This window comes from Palaemon carinicauda, chromosome 3 (genome assembly GCF_036898095.1).
Source record: "Palaemon carinicauda isolate YSFRI2023 chromosome 3, ASM3689809v2, whole genome shotgun sequence".
NCBI lineage: Eukaryota > Metazoa > Arthropoda > Malacostraca > Decapoda > Palaemonidae > Palaemon > Palaemon carinicauda.
Window position 1 is genome coordinate 154,193,279 of NC_090727.1, and position 15,000 is coordinate 154,208,278.

The window sequence follows — 15,000 nt, forward strand, 5'->3', positions numbered from 1 at the left end:
AACTTAATTTAACTGTTGGCAACCCCCGCTGTGAGCTAGGGATACTGGTGTTGAGGGAGCCTTATAGGTCTACCTACTGAATCATCAGCAGCCATTGCCTGGCCGACCCTGGTCCTACCTTGATGTAGAGGAAGCTTGGATGCTGATCATATATATGATCTGTCTCTAAGACAATGTCACTATCTCTTACCTCTGTCATTCATGAATTTAATCCTTTAGATATTAATATAAATCAAATTATATATCGAAATGGAGAGTTAATGGAATTACAAATTAATTATGATTATCTTTTGGTATTTGAAGGTTAGTAATTATATTGGCATTTAGGTATAGATGTTAAAGAGTCTATTAGGCTATATTTAATTGAAATAACTGATTAATTAAACAGTTGTTTACCTGGAAGTCTGTTTACCCTACCTCCAATTAATTTAAAGCGTTGATGTAAAGTAGTGAATATGTATATATACATTATTTATAAAGGGATCTGGAAACACACATATGTATATATAAATATAGATAGATAAAGAGATAGATGTGTATATGTATATATTTATTATAGGTTTATTAAGGTGATTATATTATTGTCTTAGTTTTAAACATTTCTTATTTAATTTTCTTAATCTATTGTTTTGCTAACTTTAGTGTATTTGATTAACTTCTATTGTTTTATATATATATATATATATATATATATATATATATATATATATATATATATATATATATATATATACACACACACACACATATATATATATATATATATATATATATATATATATATATATATATATATCCTTTCTGGGTGGATATAACATAAACATGTTGAAAGGGTTTGAGTATCGCCATGTTTAGCAAAGCTGTACTAGTCATGGCCACCCATACTAGGTTGGTTTGCTTTGAGCGATCAAGCAAAAATATCCCACCATCACCAATCAGCACTGGCCAGCGTGGAGATGAAAACTGGCCAAACCCCAGGCATGAATAAGGACATGTCTGGGACATTTGTCCTGCAGTGGACTAGAAATGGCTGCATATGTTGTTTATGTAAATATATATATATATATATATATATATATATATATATATATATATATATATATATATATATATATGTATATATATAAGTATATATATATATATATATATATATATATATATATATATATTTATAGGTATATATATACAGAATATATATGTATAGGTATATATATATATATATATATATATATATATATATATATATATATATATATATATATATATATATATACACTTAAGTTAGATCACAATAACAACAAATAATGCATTCAACCAAATCCTATCAAACAAAAAAATACCACCAAAATTTATTTTTAACCCCAATAATGTTCATACCACAGACATACCATGCCTCAGGACATTCACTTGCCAGTCCAGTATTTTCCAGTAGAATGCCCACGCTTCCAGTTTAATTCATCCTGGAATGTAGGTTAAAGGGAAGCGCCTATGCACACTGGAATTCCAGGAATCTGTGGTTTAGTGAATGATTCCTGTAGGTAGAGATCTTTAACTTCTGGATTTGAATAATAAAGAATGGGTGTGTTTAATGTGTTGTTGGTGAGACTTAGTGAAGGTAAAATAGCTGGGTTGCTTTTTACGTTGGTTTTTATGGGTATATTTTTGTGGTGTATACATTTTTTTTTCTTGGTAGATATTACATCTCTCTCTCTCTCTCTCTCTCTCTCTCTCTCTCTCTCTCTCTCTCTCTCTCTCTCTCTCTCTCTCTCTCTCTCTCTCTCTCTCTCTCTTTTATATATATATATATATATATATATATATATATATATATATATATATATATATATATATATATATATATATATTTTTTACTTATTTATATATTATATATGTTTATGTGATGGAGTCCTTTTTTTCCTTTTCAAACAACTATTGGTATTATTATTATTATTATTATTATTATTATTATTATTATAAGCTAAACTACAACCCTAGTTTGAAAAGCAGGATGCTATAAGCCCAAGGGCTCCAACAGGAAAAAACAGCCCACGAGGAAAGGAAACAAGGAAATAAATAAACTAAGATAGAAATAATGAACAATCAAAATAAAACATTTAAATAACAGTAACAGCATTAAAACATATATTTCATATATAAACTATAAAAAGACTCTCATACCAGCCTGTTCAACATAAAAACATTCTCTGCAAATGCCAATAAACTACAGTCAAATATATGACGCACCACATTGAGCTTCGAACCTGTCTCCATCGTTATAGCAAATCGATCGTAGACAAGACATAGAAGCACATTAAACTCTGTACCTGTCGCCAGTGGAAGTATGTACCTTATCAAAAATTCGTTCCAAAATACTCCAATCCATTCGAATGGTTTTAGCATTCCAACAAAATGATGAAATTCATATTTTTTCTAGTTTATTGATATTTCGTTTCCAATGTGATGTTTGTTTTGGTTATAAGTTTTTGTAACTTTGGTGATGTTGTTTGTTTGGGGGGGGGGAGGGGGGTTGTTCAACTTGGTACAGTTGGCTTCGTTGATTCAGGTGCACTGAGGTCTTCTTTGCTTTCTATGTGGTGTACCAGAATTAATGAAGCCAATTGTACTAATCTCTTTTTATAAAGGTAATCTTGTGGAGTTTTAAGATGGGGAATGTGTTAGGGACTTGCCTTGTCTTTTTCTTTGGTGCCATCCCAAATAATGTATATATATATATATATATATATATATATATATATATATATATATATATATATATATATATATACGGCTGTATATATGTATACACACATGTATATATATATATATATATATATATATATATATTCATTTATTTGTATATGTACGTATATATATATATATATATATATATATATATATATATATATATATATATATATATGTATATATATATATATACAGTATATTTATTTATGTATATGTACATACTTTATACACACACTCACACACACACACACACACACACATATATATATATATATATATATATATATATATATATATATATATATATATATATATATATATATATATATGTAGAAGTGAAATACTTATGTCTATCTCCACATTAACACGCGTGTAAGTACAGTATACATAATGTATATGTATATGCATACGTATACACCTTATTCTTCACGTGTACTGAGAACACGTGTAGACAGGAGGGTAAGTCATGCAAGAAAACCATTAATTAAATCGTGTGGTTTTTCTGGCCACGGCTTTTAGCAATATTTCTTAAATGCTATTTTTCGATTTTTGATTCATCATCATCATCATTCGTCTCCTCCTAGGCCTATTGACGCAAAGGGCCTCGGTTAGATTTCGTCAGTCGTCTCTATTTTGACCTTTTAAATCAATACTTCTCTATTCATCATCTTCCACTTTACGTTTCATAGTTCTCAGCCATGTAGGCCTGGGTTTATATCTATATATACATGTATATATATATATATATATATATATATATATATATATATATATATATATATATATATATATCTATCTATACATGTATATATATATATATATATATATATATATATATATAAATATATATATATATATATATATATATATAATATATATATATATATATAAATATATATATATATATATATATATATATATATATATATATATATATATATATATATATATATACTGTATATCATCAGCTGTGACTAGTCCACTGCAGGAAAAAGGCCTCAGACAGGTCCTTCCACTCCTGTCTGTTGATGGTCTTTCTTTACCAGTCTATAAACGTAAATTTTCTTAGCTCGTCAATCCATCGTCTTCTCTTCCTTCCCTCCTGCTTTATTACAGGCTAAAACACTTATGTCATCAGTTGTTTTATGGAAAATTTTTTTCTAGTTTTCTGTATCTTTTCTAGTCGTCTGCTGCTCCAGTTATTCAGTTATTCCCAACAGCTATTTCAGCTAATAACTATGACATTCCTCAGGGCACCTCTACGGAGAAATCATTATATGATATGATAGTATTGCATTATAAACGAAAACTAGAAATCTAAAATAACAATATGATAATTTTCTGTACAGCTATTCCCAACAGCTGTTTCAGCTAATAACTAAGGCATTCCTCAGGCCACCTCTATGGAGAAATCATTATCTATACATTATGGCTTTGCCTTGCAAATGAAATCTAGAATAACAATATGAAAATATTCCTTAAAGATTTATTAAAGTACTCCTGAAGACACCTGGATCTTAAACGAAGCTTCAAAATTATAGGGATTTTTGTACTGTCTTCAAAACTCAGTCACCTGGAGACGGAAGAAAGAACAGAAATCAAATCACGTATTGCAATAATAATGAAAACTAACAACCTTGCTTGCCAGTACCTCAAAACCTGGCATCGCAAAACCGAAGGTCATCTTTATCTGGCTTTGTCTGGTAAACAAGAAGGTGGGAGGGGGGGGGGGAGCATTAAGTTCAATCAATGATCTGCCATCTTCCTGCGACATTTGAGAAGACACTGTTAGACCTTGACATTCTCACGGATTTTGCAACATTCACAGCCAGAGAGAGAGAGAGAGAGAGAGAGAGAGAGAGAGAGAGAGAGAGAGAGAGAGAGAGAGAGAGAGAGAGAGAATTGAACTTTCCTAAGTACCTCTGAATAGGTCCAAATTAAGATTGAATGGATTTGGGACTCAAGGTTGTAGGATGATTGCATTCGAAGGACACTAAGATAAAGGATAAAGGAATGTCCATATTCTGTGTCCTTTTATTATCTCGAAGAAACATTAACTTGGGATGTCTTGTATCAAAGAGGGTTGTTAATCTCGTATGTAACAGAATTTAACAACTTAACAAAGGGTATTGATTATACCAAAGTAAGATAATTTAGTAACAAAACAAGGTATTATACGAAGTGACAGAATTTAGTTATGAAAAAAGGGTATTACTTATACTAAAGTTATTCATTTCCTTATTTTCTTTCCTTACTGGGCTATTTTTCCCCTGTTGGAGCCCTTGGATTTATAGCATCTTGCTTTTTCAACTAGGGTTGTAGCTTAGGTAGCAATAATAATAATAAGTTACGAAACACAGGGTATTATACGAAATGAGAGAATTTACTTATGAAAAAGGTGTATTACTTATACCAAAGTAACAGAATTAAGTTACGAAACACGGTATTATACGAAATAACAGAATTTAGTAATGAAAAAAAGGGTATTACTTATACGAAAGTAACAGAATTTTAGTAACGAAACTTGGCATTATACGAAATAACAGAATTTAGTTATGAAAAGAAAATGGAATCACTTATACGAAACTAACCGTTAAGTAAGGAAAAGAACGTTATTAATTACATCAAATTAACATAATTGAATAAAGAAATAATGAACATTAACCATAACCAATTCATAGGAATATATAATCCGTAACACTCACATATTGTGCCATATGATGATGCCATCTTTGAACTGATTTGGTAAAGTCAGTACCACTTCGAATTTAACATATCTCCAAGTCTTTCAGCTCAGCATTCTTACGTAGGACAACTAAATATATTTATTTATTTGTTTATTTAATTGTTATTCAATGCTGGAATAGAAGAAGAGGTGTGTAGGTCCAAGGTTTGGTAGTAAGGGGGAGAGAAGTCGTTCTGAAGAAATTGTAAACAATGTAGTAAACTTGTAGTAGTGTTAAAGGAGTCATTCTTTACAACTGCACTCGTTCATTTTCCTTTTTGTCTCTAGGTGATCTTCATTCTTTATTGTTTTTGTTGTTGTTTTGCTATTATTATTGTTCTTGTTGTTTTTGCTATTATTATTATTTTATTATTGTTTTTGCTATTATTGTTGTTGTTGTTGTTCTTTTTGCTATTATTATTATTATTATTATTATTATTACAAGCTAAGCTACAATCCTAATTGAAAAAAAACAGGATGCTACCAGCCCAAGGCCTCCAACAAGGAAAACTAGCCCAGTGAGGAAAGGAAATTAAAAAGACAGATAAACTACCACAGAAATAATGAACAACTAATATAAAATATAAAACAAACAATAATATGAATCATAAAATATTAGTATTAGATATAAAATAAACATTAATATAAAATATATATAATACATAAATTCCTTAATCATAAAAATGCGCCATTGCAAAAAAAATAATATTTATATCAAAGAATTTTTTTTTTTTTTTTTTTTTTTTTAAGAAAGATGACGAAACCCACATGAAATGTCAAGGTTACACACTGACGCAAAAAGGGCGTATATATAATCTACGTGAATTACGCAGTTTCCAACGATAGAAACTGCGTATTTCATCTCTGTTCTTTCTTTAAGTAAGAGAGAAAATAGCTCTTAAGATTCCACCTTTCTGAAGAGAAAGGAAAAACCAAGGTTGGGTTTTCTATAAATACTGTTGGCTCTGTTTACGAGTTGGAGGGAATTTAGCCGTAAGTAGACGGTTGATGCTTATTGTTTAAGTGAAAGTAGACAGTAATGTTTAGTGGGTAAGTAAAAGTAGACGGTAATGTTTCTTTTTAAGTGAAAGTAGACGGGTAATGGTTATTGTCTAAGTGAAAGTAGACGGTAATGTTTAGTGGGTAAGTAAAAGTAGACGGTAATGTTTCTTTTTAAGTGAAAGTAGACGGGTAATGGTTATTGTCTAAGTAAAAGTAGACAGGTGATGTTTCTTATTAAGTAAAAGTAGACGAGTGATGTTTTTTATTAAGTAAAAGTAGAAGGGAGAAGCGTACTGTCTAAGTGAAAGTAGACAGTAATGTTTATTGTCTAAGTAAAAGTAGACAGGTGATGTTTCTTATTAAGTAAAAGTAGACGAGTGATGTTTTTTATTAAGTAAAAGTAGAAGGGAGAAGCGTACTGTCTAAGTGAAAGTAGACAGTAATGTTTAGTGGGTAAGTGAAAGTAGACGGTAATGTTTCTTTTCAAGTGAAAGTAGACGGGTAATGGTTATTGTCTAAGTAAAAGTAGACAGTAATGTTTAGTGTTTAAGTAAAAGTAGACAGATGATGTTTAATATTAAGTAAAATTAGACGGGTAATGCTTATTGTCGAAGTAAAATTAGACGGGTAATGTTTAGTGTTTAAGTAAAAGTAGACGGGTGATGTTTATTGTCTAAGTAAAAGTAGACAGTAATGTTAAGTGTTTAAGTAAAAGTAGACAGTAATGTTTAGCGTTTAAGTAAAAATAGACGGGTGATGCGTACTGTCTAAGTAAAAGTAGACTGGTAATGCTTATTGTCTAAGGAAAAGTAGACGGGTAATGTTTCATATTAAGTAAAAGTAGACAGATAATGTTTCTCTTTATTTAAGTAGAATTAGACAGATAATTTGTATTGTTCAAGTGAAATTAGACGGATAATGTTTCATATTAAGTAAAAGTAGACATATAATGATTACTCTTATTTAAGCAAAATTAGACTAAATGTTTCTTATCATTTAATTAAAAGTAGACGGATAATGCCCCTTTATTATATAAGTAAAATTAGACAGATGATGTTTCACATCTAAGTGAACAGAGGTGTATGTTTGTGTGTGTGTATGGGTAAGACTTTTAAACATCTTTATTTGATGCCTCATATATATTGTATATTTATATATCTATAAATATACAGTATATATATTTAATCTATATTTGAACATTTAAAATTTCTATATAAAAATAATTAATTGATTACCAAACAAATTAAAAAAAACGTCAAACAATATAGCACGCAGCTCTCGTTTTCTTTAAATACCCACATCCCGTTTTCTATGGGTAATCCCCCCCCCCCCTCACTCGAGTTCACGTGTTTGTTCCGTTTCTGACATCAGCAGACCACGTGACCCACGGAACATGGGCATGAACAGGGCCCATTCATAGGCAACGTGATCTCTCTCTCTCTCTCTCTCTCTCTCTCTCTCTCTCTCTCTCTCTCTCTCTCGATGGACCAGAATCCCGTTAAAAGGAAGTGCCGTCTAGTCGTCCAATTGACAGACACAAAAGAATCATTTACTTGTTTATCGAAATACGGAAGTGCTGAAAGAAAACGGGATTCGATTTCGTATACTTACGAATGTATTTTTTCTAAATAGATAATTCAAATAGAATGTATAAAATTCAGTATTTTCTGTAGAGAGAGAGAGAGAGAGAGAGAGAGAGGAGAGAGAGAGAGAGAGAGAGAGATTCATGAACTGAACCACCTTGGAGGTCACTCCCAAGCATAGTACTAGCTGACCTTTGACCCAGTTGCCTCTAACAAAGAATATGTGACAAGGACATCAGTGGTTAGTCATATCCAATGAAGGACAAAACAAAAAAGAAAATAGATAGATTGATAAAAGTCCTTTTACAATGACTTAGAGCATAATATGTAACCCTCTTTAGTGCGTCTGACCTCATTATGATAGACTCAGCTATGGTTTAGCAACAGCGAAATGCGTAGAAATTATTATATATTTGTCTTCTTTATTTATTTCTATGTTTAATGAATGCATGTTATTAAAATGTGTTTAAAATGATGGTGGAATCTCGTCTATAAAGGGAAGAAAATGTATAATTGATATATAGGCCTATGCAGGACTGAACTATAGCATGTGTAAACTGAATTATCATGTGTCAAAGATTATATATAATCACAATTAAAGAATGTTAAGTAAAGAATATACGTACAAGAATAAGAAGAAGAACAAATAGTCCAAGAACAAGTAGGAACTCTAAGCCAACCTAAACTGGATATCCTTCGCCAAAGACGCACGGCTTAGAGCCTTAGACCTTGAGTAGGAGAGCTGCCATGCGGAAATATAATTTCATTGTACTTTTATGACCAAAGTATTAAAAAAAACGGTAAAGTCTTATCGCTATCTAAAAATAATATTAATTTATGTTCCCGGTTGAATATATTTTTGACCTAAACAGTTAAAGAGTGTTTATTCTTATAGACAGTCTCTTAGTGTTTATTCTTATAGACAATAACCTCTTAATGAGAAAGACTCCTAAGTTTTTCAATTATAAATCTATTCTGATAAAGTTTTAATTCTTTCATTCTACCTTGTTTCGAGTATTGTTCTCCTGTCTGGTCTTCAGCTGCTGATTCTCATCTTAATTTGTTGAACAGGAACTTAAAGTTTATTTAAATTCTTCTTTGGCATCGTCGTTCAGTTAGGTCGTTATGCATATTGCATAAGACTTTTTATATATATATATAATTCTGGCCATCCTTTACATTCAGATCTTCCTAGACAGTTCCATCCTGTTCGTAATACTAGACATGCAGTTAATTCTGATAGCCAGGCCTTCTCCATCATGAGGCTCAGTACTACATTGTATTCTAGAAGTTTTATTCCAGCTGTGACCAAGTTGTGGAATAATTTTCTTAATCTTGCTTGAGGGTACACTCGGGTACACTATTCTATCTAATTTCTCTTCTTGTTTTGTTAGAGTTTTTATAGTTTATATAGGAAATATTTATTTTAATGTTGTTACTGTCCTTAAAATCTTTTATTTTTCCTTGTTTGCTTTCCTCACTGGGCTATTTTCTTTGTTTGGGGCCCCTGGGCTTATAGCATTCTGCTTTTCCAGCTAGTGCTGTAGCTAATAATAATAATAATAATAATATTTCCTCTAACACCACAAAAATCCAGAAAGAAATAAAAAAAAAATTCTTCCCCCAGGTGGGATTCGAACCCAGCCTGATATTATGAAACTGGTATTATGCTGTGTCATCATGCCATGTGTACTTATCTTTGTTAAGTACAAGTACAACTGTATTATCTGCTCTCTCTTATGAAACGATTTCATGAAACACTGAAATATAGTATTTTGAAATTTTAAAAGTGGAAATAAAATCTTTGTAATGTTTGAAATAACATAACGTATATAAATGTTTTAAAAACATTATGAATGTTTTATATTGTAAATATAATCTTTAGAACACGAATATTAAAACATTCTTCATAGTCCCCTGTCATACCTATATCGTGTATGGATGAATAACAGAAGGCCTATAGTCTTTATTCCATACACGTGACTTAGGCCTATACCCTGAAATATCCATGTCTCAAATTACCAAATTATTAATAAAAATATAATCTTTAGAACACGAATATTACTAAAACATTATTTGTAGGCCTCTGTCTTGCCTATTTCGTGTTACGAATAAATAAGAGTAGGCCTACAGCCTCTGTGTTCCACACACGTGACTTAGGCCTATACCCTGAAATATCCATGTCTCAAATTACCAATTTATTAATATTAATAAAATTATAATCTTTAGAACACGAATATTACTAGAACATTCTTTGTAGGCCTCTGTCTTGCCTATATCGTGTAAGGAATGATCAAGAGTAGGCCTACAGCCTCTCTGTTCCACACACGTGGCTTAGGCCTATACCCTTAAATTTCCCTGCCTCAAGTACCAATTATATTAATGTTTATATAAATTTTACGTGGAAACACTTAAGATAATATTCCTGGTCTTATGGTATAGGAATGAATAACAGTAGGCCTATAGTCTCTGTGTTCCACACACGTGACTGAGGCCTATACCATGAAATATCCAAGTCTTAAATTAAAACTTTATTAATGTTTAAATCAATTTTACGTGGAAACTGATAAGATAACTCCTAATATTATGGTCTGGGAATGAATAACAGTAGGCCTATAGCCTCTGTGTTCCACACACACACACACACACACACACACACACACACACACGTGAATTAGGCCTATAGCCTCAAATATCCCTGTCTCAATTGCCAATTATATTAGTAGGTAAATCAATTGTACCTGGAAACCCTTGTCATAATAGTCCAGATTTTTTGGTCTAGAAATTAATAACAGTAGGCCTATAGTCTTTATTCCACACACACATGACCTAGGCCTATACCCTGAAATATCCATGTCTAAATTACCAATTTTTTAATGTTTAAATCCATTTTACGTGGAAATTCTTATCCTAAGATAATAGACCTGATTTTTTGGTCTAGGAATGAATAACAGTAGGCCTATAGTCTTTATTCCACACACATCACCTAGGCCTATACCCTTAAATAATGATGTCTCAATTGCCAATTTATTAATTGGTAAATCCATTGTCCTAAGTTAATAATTCTGATCTTTTGGTCTAGTAATGAATAACAGTAGGCCTATAGTCTAGTCCACACACATCACCTAGGCCTATACCCTCAAATAACCATGTTTCACTTATCAATTTATTAATATGTAAATCAATTTTACGTCTAAACTCTTGTCCTAAGATAATAGTCCTGATTTTTTGGTCTAGGAATGAATAACAGTAGGCCTATAGTCTCGTCCACATTCATGACCTAGGCCTATACCCTTAAATATCCATGTCTCAAATTTAATGTCCCAAATTTATTAATGTTTAAATCCATTTTACGTGTAAACTCTTAAGATAGTAGCCCCAGTCTTCTGGTCTACGCCAAACCACGAACAGACCATTTGTGGTCCTGGGCTAACACGTCAAGTATATTAGGAACTATTTGTGGCCAGAAATTGGTTTCCGGCATAGCTCAGTAATTGTTCCATTCTCGGTATGTCTCACAGATGTAAGTTTTTAACATTTTCGTATATATATATATATATATATATATATATATATATATATATATATATATATATTATATATATATATATATAATATATATATATATATATATTGTTTACTTTCTATAAAACTTTGTTTTTAAGATTATTTTGGGTGTTTTGTTACTGATTTTGTGATATTTTATGTTTTATTCAGTATTTCTCGTATATATAGTTTATTTCATTTAATTTCCTTTCCTTATTGGGCTGTTTTTTCCTTGTTGGAGGCCTGAGGCTTGTAGAATCCTGCTTTTTCCAACTATGTAGCCTAGATGATAATAATAATAATAATAATAATAATAATAATAATTACTGATTACGTAAGGCAGTTCTTGTACACTATCCAGCTTTCTCTCTCTCTCTCTCTCTCTCTCTCTCTCTCTCTCTCTCTCTCTCTCTCTCTCTCTCTCTCTCGTATTTGCGCAAGATCATGCAGTCTAATGTAACTCTAATATGTACTTGGAGTAATATCCTTTGTTGCTATGCCGTTAGCTCGAAGACATTATTATTATTATTATTATTATTATTATTATTATTATTATTATTATTATTATTATTATTATTATTATTATTATTATTATTATTTCAAAATATAGTTACTAATTCCCCCTAATTCATTGCATCTTCTTTTAAAGTATAAAAATAAAAACAAAAACAAAACCCCACTTAAAAAATGGTGCAGAATGATCGATTCTCAGTGCTAGCTTGGCTAGTCCTAGCGTGACCCCAGCCAGTAAATCCTGTCACGAAATGTACCTTAGGATATCCTTTGATAATAATCCTGCTTTTAAAACGGATAAAATTCACGCCAGTAAGTCCTATAAAGGCATTGCGGTATCCCCCTTTGCATGAGTCTATAATGATTATAACGAACTTCACGTGACTTAGTCTACTCTCGGTGCCAGACTGGCTGGCTGCATTTACACTTCTTGACACACCCTGTAGCTGTTTTTTTTTATGTGCTTGTTGGTAGACTGAGGTGGTCTTATGCTAGATGGTGCTATTTTATCCTTAGGAGAAGAGCATAGCTTATAGCTAGAGCCTTCTCCATCATGAGGCTCAATACTACACACTATTCTAGAAGTTTTATTCCAGCTGTTACCAAGTTGTGGAATGATCTTCCTAATCGTGTGGTTGAATCAGTAGAACTTCAAAAGTTCAAAGTTGGAGCAAATGTTTTTGTTGACCAGGCTGACATGAGTCTTTTTATAGTTTATATATGGCATATCTGTTTTGACGTTGTTACTGTTTTAGAATGATTTATTGTTAACTTGTTCTCATCATTTATTCATTTCCTTATTTCCTTTCCTCACTGGGCTATTTTTCCCTGTTGGAGCCCTTGGGTTTATAGCATCTTGCTTTTCCAACTAGGGTTTTAGCTTGGCTAGTAGTAATGATAATAATAATAATACTAATATTGTCATTATTTTTATGATATGCAAAACTGAAGCGCTTGTTGGAAAAGCAGGATGCTACAAGCCTTAAGGGGTCACTTGGAAAAAAAGTAGAGATTTAAAAGTATGTGCTTGTTGGTAGGCTGGTGTGGTCTTATGCCAGAAGCATAGCTTATAGTTAGAGCTACTAGTATTGGTATAATTGTTATGCCATGCAAAACTGAAGCGCTTGTTGGAAAAGCAGGATGCTACAAGCCTTAAGGGGTCAATTGAAAAAAAGTAAAGATTTAAAGGTATGTGTTTTTGGTAGGCTGGTGTGGTCTTATGCCAGAAGGTGCTCTTATCCTTAGGAGAAGAGCAAAGCTTATAGCTAGAGCTACTAATATTGGTATAATTGTTATGTCATGCTAAACTGAAGCGCTTGTTGGAAAAGCAGGATGCTACGAGCCTTAAGGGGTCAATTGGAAAAGAGTATAGATTTAAAAGCAAAAGGGGAGTAAACATGTTTAAATACAGACAGAAGAATAGTATTGTTGATTTTGAAAAATAGAAAAGAGGAAAATGAAGAAACAGATGAAATAGAAGCTCTTATAAATAGAAATCTATGGATAGTGGTAGACAATCCAAAACTAGGAAGCTGTTTTAAAAGTTGCCAGTGCCGACGGCCTCTGCTTGAATTGCTTAAACTGTTTGATATGTTGGTATCAGACAAGGAATGAATTTATTGACAGTATTTATTTAATGCCACCAAAAAAAAGGACTTTAAGCTGAGCTGGCATATAAGTTAGAGAAATGTATATAATGATAACCTTTATTCGAAGCAATTCTTGATAAATGAAGATATAATAATAATAGTTCTTCATTAAGAAGCATAAACATTGATTTAAACCAAACATAAGTAGAGGGCACTCAATAGAGCGCAGACCTCCGCCACGACAGCTTATTTCTCAACCTTTTTCGACCTTGACCTTTGACCTTAACGTGTATTAATTGGCGTAGATTTTCATACACTCAAATATAAACAAAGTTTGAAATTTCTGTGACAACGATGTCCAAACCTATGGCTGATTAAGTGAATTGGACATTTTCCTTGACCCTGACCTTGACCTTTGACCTTAACATGTATTAATTGGAGTGGATTTTCTTACACTCAAATATGAACCAAGTTTGAAATCTCTGTGATAACGATGTCCCAACTTATGGCTGATTACGTGAATTGGACATTTTGCTTGACCGTGACCTTAACCTTTGACCTTGACCTTCCAAAATTTAACCATTTCCATCTTTTTACATAACAGTTAATCCCTGCAAGTTTCATTACGATTAAAATTATAGCCAGGAAGCTCTTCACAAACAAACAAACACATACACAATCACACAAACAGGGGGTAAAACATAACCTCCTTTCAACTTCGTTGTCGGAGGGTCATTTGTCTTAACCTTTAAGAACCAAGGAGACATTGCCGGCTTAGTTATGATGCAACCTTTATTGTTGGCAAGAGATATTCAATAAGTAAAAAAGTATATAATGGCGACATGCCAAGTTCCTCTAAGCGGTGGATGACATGCATAAGAGAGAGAGAGAGAGAGAGAGAGAGAGAGAGAGAGAGAGAGAGAGAGAGAGAGAGAGAAGATTTAACTGTTTGAATATAAATAAACATGAAAACAGTGAAAGAAATTGAAAGAAATGTTAGAAAACAAGACGGAAGAAGAAGAAGAAGAAGAGAGAGAGAGAGAGAGAGAGAGAGAGAGAGAGAGAGAGAGAGAGAGAGAGAGAGAGAGAGAGAGAGAGCAGTAGTAGTAAAGTGGAGATCTAACTGTTTAAATAAAAATAAACATGAAAACAGTGAAAGAAATTGAAAGAAATGTTAGAAAACAAGACGGAAGAAGAAGAAGAAGAAGAAGAAGAAGAAGAAGAAGAAGAGAGAGAGAGAGAGAGAGAGAGAGAGAGAGAGAGAGAGAGAGAGAGAGAGAGAGAGAGAGAGAGAGAG

At 31.9% G+C, this 15,000-nt stretch overlaps 1 protein-coding gene across 2 annotated transcripts in view; it reads left to right on the plus strand.

Annotated features, from left to right (window-relative positions):
* The window catches only part of LOC137638695 (glycerophosphocholine phosphodiesterase GPCPD1), a 73,827-nt gene that overhangs the window by 3,991 nt on the left and 54,836 nt on the right, over positions 1–15,000 (plus strand). The gene's annotated exons all lie outside the window — the stretch shown is intronic.